The sequence below is a fragment of the Opisthorchis viverrini genome (assembly GCF_000715545.1).
Source record: "Opisthorchis viverrini unplaced genomic scaffold opera_v5_157, whole genome shotgun sequence".
Taxonomy (NCBI): domain Eukaryota; kingdom Metazoa; phylum Platyhelminthes; class Trematoda; order Opisthorchiida; family Opisthorchiidae; genus Opisthorchis; species Opisthorchis viverrini.
In genome coordinates, this window is record NW_008751813.1 from 514,283 (window position 1) to 520,903 (window position 6,621).

A 6,621-nucleotide genomic window follows, 5' to 3' on the forward strand; every position below is an offset into this window, starting at 1 on the left:
CCGGAACACCCAAGGAGGACAGAATATTGCATTCTTAAACAAAGAAACAAGGAACGCCTTGGAGTCAAATCAATAAAGGTTACAAGCCGGGACTCGGAAGGACAGAGGCCAATCCAACATCAACCAGATTACGACGGTGGCGGATGCAAAGCTCAAAGGTCACGTGGGCATCGGCGAATGAGGACACGGAATAACAGAGCAACCAATGGAACCGCCCGACCGGACAACCAATCGCGGTCAAAGGTCATCCCCGGCTAGCAGCACGTATAATGACACACATGCAACACTACTCAACGCACAACCATCAACCCACCTCTACGCACCACTACGCTCTCCAAAAAACGCACTGATGATGTCACCCCGACCGGTGATGAGGCGTTTGTAATCAAATTGCCTAGCTCAGCGAACAAGCCAACGACCATAAAAGCGTTTCGACAATGACATCAGTTCCGAGAAAGTATGCGAGATTTTCATGCAGAAACTAGCGTGTCAAAAGACTGGTATTCGTTGCATTCGGGAATCATCCTTGAATGGTCGTTAGATTATGGAGTATAGACTTTTTCCAGCAATCAGCTGAGCCGCAGTGAGTTACGGGCCACCACAAAATCCAAACCGTTATTATGTCAGGGCTGCTTGGCTACCACATGATATGACCATAAACGGCAAAGATATAGCCGATGTTGAAGACGTGGACAAATTTCAGCCAATAACTCGTGTGGTCGTTGGTTAAACGAGTGTATTTTTTCAGTTACAAAACAAGTGGACGCGATACTATGGAGATCTTCGTGGTGGACCTTTTGTATTATTTGGCGGTGAAAACCCAGATGGCTCACATCACAGTGGAAGCCAGCTCGGAAGTGATAGCCGACTAACTCATCGGATTTGATGATTTTACAGTTGTATTATTCCATCATTGTATTCATGATGTCGCATTTATTGATAGGCCTTCATTGCAACTTGGAATTTCAGGCGTAATTCGACGTAGCCCAACCGATTGCCGGAAAAGATCTATGCCCAGTTGATATGTTTTTTGATCCAAGCTGAAACTTTCGCTGGGCGAATTTGTATCAAAACTTATGTTAAAAGTTGGTGAAGTTCCTAGACAGCGTCCCTGACTGCTACGTTGGTCGGTTAGCTTGACCCGGGAGCAGTTTTGATTCTGTCAGTCGCTAGACACTTTGCCAGGCTTTAGCGAAAATATGTGCCCCTTCAAAACATATAACGCATATTAGGATACTCTATGGGAACTCTATGCGAATAGTATACAACTAGCTTTCACCTGAGTGCTCCACTATCAGTAGTGCAAGCCCTAGGTGCCCTCATTGGAGCTATACTCTTCAATTTGTTCTTGATGCTGTCCTGTGCTTTTCTCTGGAACTTTGGGTGTCACACTGCCCCTCGGACGTTCTTCGACGCTTTGCTTTACGCTGGCCCATCAGAAGTGCGGATCATTTAAATTAACCTACATCGATATGTCGCACATTTTGGTAATTGCTTCATATCTGTAAAATGCAAAGTTTTGCCACAAGACCGAGTAAGACCAAACCCAAACCTGATGTTTTCAGACTGGCAAATAGAAGTGTTGGAAAAATTCGTCTACCTGGAGAGCTCTGCTGGCTCACCGGCGACAAGACCTTATTCCAAATTATTACTGGCCGACATTGAACGTCGTTTTCTACCGGTCATCCGAATTGATAGACAGTTTCCAATATCGGAGAGCGAGTCGAACACCGAGAAATATCTGGAATGCTGCGGGGAATCGAAGAGCTCCGCAAATGGACGGAAAGCCACAACCCGGTTTGCGGTCAGCTCAGACAAACGTCGGGAGTCCAGGCAAAACCAGTATTTCCCTTTTGCCTTCTCTACAGGCACAACCGAAGATTCGTACACACTTTTGGCTTCCTCGATTATGCCATTTTAAACAACTCTTGCACTATCAGAGGGGTTTGGTAAACAATCGGTGGATTTATTGCTGGGCAACGTTTCGCTTTTGACACAAAAGCTTCGTCAGGCCAAGTAAGTAAGTAGGTTGATTGGGTTCTAAGGCAGTCGGGGAACCAATCCGTGATATTCCTCATGGCTAGTGACGTGACCAGTGTTGTGTTCAGTCTGATGTTCCTGTTTGTTGATTAGTGGGGATGACCATGATTTACGATAGATGGGTTAGGGGGGATTCGTCTCTATGGGGAACACGGATTTTTTCGACATTGCTTTTTCAGTCTAGGAAACCTTAATGGAAAATTCCCCTTTGGGTCGTTCACAGATTTCGTTCACCTGTGTTCGTCCAAGGGTGCTAGGACAATTGGTTTGGGGATGGAGGTGAGATGGTTAATTAGATCTAACTCCACTTGGATTTTGTACTTTTAGGCCCTGGCTATTTCGCTGATAACTGCACATCGACTGCATCGACAAATGGTATTACGCGATGGTCTTGGAGTAAGCTTGCATTGTCCTCTGTGACATTACTTTGATGGAAGTAAGTTACATTCGCCAGTTGACCATATTGACGAAAGCAGCTATGAGATGCGTGAAATCCGCACTGCTGATGATTCCCAATAAGGATGAAACAGCTGTTCAGTGCTTCTCGGCTTTTCAGCATCCCACGAAAATAACATGTACCTACTGCACGAAAGTTTATATAGGTCAGATTGCCAGGGAATTGCACACCAGAATCGGTGAGCGTAAGCGTTCCATTAACAGACTACCGGGAAACGCAGGGGAATACCAGGCGTTGGTCATGATTTAGAAAACGTGGACATCCTAAGAGGGTGGTTAACATTCACACCACAGTGACTGGTGGCCGAGGCGGTGGAAATCGCCAAAGCATCCCCGTGTGGATAGAATAGAGGGGGTAGAGCTTGCAAACGTGTGGAGAGCGGTCTCATATCAGTGGAGATGAGGCAAGAGGCGGTGTGCAGTTATCAGCGAAATAGCCAGGGCCTAAAAGTACAAAATCCAAGTGGAGTTAGATCTAATTAACCATCTCACCTCCATCCCCAAACCAATTGTCCTAGCACCCTTGGACGAACACAGGTGAACGAAATCTGTGAACGACCCAAAGGGGAATTTTCCATTAAGGTTTCCTAGACTGAAAAAGCAATGTCGAAAAAATCCGTGTTCCCCATAGAGACGAATCCCCCCTAACCCATCTATCGTAAATCATGGTCATCCCCACTAATCAACAAACAGGAACATCAGACTGAACACAACACTGGTCACGTCACTAGCCATGAGGAATATCACGGATTGGTTCCCCGACTGCCTTAGAATCCAATCAACCTACTTACTTACTTGGCCTGACGAAGCTTTTGTGTCAAAAGCGAAACGTTGCCCAGCAATAAATCCACCGATTGTTTACCAAACCCCTCTGATAGTGCAAGAGTTGTTTAAAATGGCATAATCGAGGAAGCCAAAAGTGTGTACGAATCTTCGGTTGTGCCTGTAGAGAAGGCAAAAGGGAAATACTGGTTTTGCCTGGACTCCCGACGTTTGTCTGAGCTGACCGCAAACCGGGTTGTGGCTTTCCGTCCATTTGCGGAGCTCTTCGATTCCCCGCAGCATTCCAGATATTTCTCGGTGTTCGACTCGCTCTCCGATATTGGAAACTGTCTATCAATTCGGATGACCGGTAGAAAACGACGTTCAATGTCGGCCAGTAATAATTTGGAATAAGGACGTTTCCTTTAACTTTGGAACTATTCACATTCCGGCAATTGATGAATTGTTACACAATGGGACTACAGAACGCTACCGTATACGGAGTTCATATCGCTGTGTACAGCAATTTGGAAGACAACCATGTAGTTCATTCAGAAGGACGTATTGTTGCGTATTTGGGATGCTGGTTTGTGGAAAAATGAAGCCAAGACACGGATCGCTTGGAGTTCAGCGACAAAGCTCGGTCATTAGTCTGCATCGTGGAGAATTCAGCACCCTTCCACAAACTTAGTAAACATCGAGGACCGTGGTGCTCCAAATTTAAAGAGATCCCTCCCGCAGTTTCTTGCGCTAGCGGCGTGCTGCAGCCGGTTTGTCAAAGATCCCAACACAATAGCTGCTACACTGTACCACTTACTTGGGCGAAATCGGAAATTCGAATGGGTAAGAAAAGCACCTGGGACTTTTAAACGTGTCAAAGCGTCGATACTGGATCCCTAGGGTCAGGTAGGCATTTATTATCACAACGGACGCTAGTGCTTGCAGTATCGGCACACTCCTAAAGCATGGGAATGGAGTCGTCGAATGTGTCAGTCGTCTTCATACTAAGGCTCAGCAGAAGTGCTCAGTTGTTGAGAAATAATGGTTGACATTCGTCTGGACCCTGGGTAAGAGAAGGCCATATCCGCTTGAACAAAGATTTCATATCGGGACCGATCACAAACCTCTGGAGTGCATCATGACCACCAGAGGTCCTCGCAGATACCTAGCGCCTGGCACTCCGGTTGCAAAAGTGCGATTTCAAGATCATGCAAGGAAAGAAGAATCACCTGCCTGATTGGTTGTGAAAAACAAGACCAAATGATGAGACTCACAGGATGCCAATATTCTTGTCTTTGAAATGAATTCTAGAAGGTTGGTGCAACTCCAATGTGTAATTATGTATTCCGGAAGGTTTCAGCCGTCTTGTTGGATGGAAGGAGCATTGAGAACAGGGAGGGAAACAAGGTATTGGAAGGGTTCCCGTGTCACTTCGGTAAGCTTAGCCCGGGTGAAGCTAGCATGATATCCTGGAACGCGATTCTAACATGGAAGGAGCATTGAGAACGGAGAGGGAAACAAGGTATTGGAAGGGTTCCCGTGTCACTTCGGTAAGCTTAGCCCGGGTGAAGCTAGCATGATATCCTGGAACGCCACCGATTCTAACGTTAGGCTGCTCGTAATACCGCGCGTCTTGAGACGGAAGATTATCGTTGAATGCTGCGAAATGGCACACACAGGGTGCACCACAATCGGCAGAGGGCCTACCGGCTAGGAATTAAAAGTGAGGTGATAGATAATGTGGTAGCCTATGAGCAGTGCCACATGATGAAAGGGGATACGATACGGATAACTCGTACCATGGAAAGCATCCCTGTGTCAGAGACCGTTATGGTCCGTCAACATTCGTGACGACCAGCAAACATTAATACATCGTGATAATAGCAGAATAGTTGTCGTGGTGGGTCGATTGGGCAGGCATGCCCAATCAGTGGGCGATGGTTTTCTGGGTAATGGTGATGCATCACAGCATAGACAAACACGGAGTGTACAAAGTTATCCCAACGGATCAAGTAATTTGGTTTGAGAGTGAAGAGTCTAGGAATTGCTTGCATGATCTGGAAATCATATGGCTAAGGAGAGCACCCTATCACGCGCAAACAAATGGCCTAACCGAAGGCAAGAACCGGAAGATCAAGTGGGTATCTTGGATGTGAACCTGCCGATAGCGTTGTCAACATATCGTGCTTCGATACAGCTAACTATAGGGAAGCTACCGTCGACATACGCCCCCTCTAGTTGGCCGTAAAATCGGTCGGTGGTCGGCAATCGGCTTGTTCCAGAAGGAGATGGGATAGAAAGAGGAAAAACTCGAGAGAACTTGATCGCCGTGTGAGGATGAACTAGACAGAAAACGGCAAGTAGGAAAGTTGGAGCATTCCTCATAGGCGCAAAGGTCAAGTGGAAGCATCATCATTATGCTAGAAGGGATGAACCGGGGCCCCGAAAGCTAGGCAGTCTATGGCAAGATCCATTTTTCGTTACCGACCACCGGTAAGGACGTCTATACAATTCAGGACGGTCGTGGGTCGAAAGGAGTGAATAATACTCAGCTCTGCAATTGGCGTTATACATCCGACGAGCTGTCAAATGGACCAGCTGCTAGGGCTGACCTAATGCAAGTAAATGAGTCACTGGCATGCACGTTACATTTAAAAGTGAAAGGTGTGTAAGCACGGATACCACTAGATGAACATGAGAGCAGAATGTTTTTTCTCGTTGCTACGCCTAATACAAGTTAAGGTTTATTGCAGAACTTGTGCAACAACGTTCTCTAACAAACGCATGATTGTCAGTGAACATCCACGAAAGTTCGAAATGGCGATTTGGGCCCTATACCACCCTTCTTGTTTTTTGACCTGAACATAAACCGTTCTTTGACCCTGTCATCAGATGTGCTGTTTAAGTTCACACGTGGTTCTGCTATCTTATAAACACGTGGCTTTGAGTCGGTGTGCACTTTGAGATGCGTTAGGAATTAGTAGTTCCTGAACTGGTGTATAAAAGCCGGAATAGTCCAACGATTTGAGGTGTATAAAGTTTCATAATTTTATTATTGATTTATAGTACCGCATTTGTAGATAAACCTCAATTTGAAAGATTTGGATTTGGGTTCTGCGCGTAACTCGACGTGGACTAATAGTGTGCTGGAATCAATCTATAATACTCAAGGCTTAAAGATCAAGTTCTCCGTAGATCTCAGACGTTCACCCAAATTGGAATTCGGAACTTTGGAACCAATATGGCCACAAAAAGAAGCGCCAAGTTATTTGAAACTGTGTCGAACCCAGAACCTTACAAATTTATGAACGATAACAATGTTGACATTTGCATTTCTCAGCCTCCTTCATTATTCAGCATTCT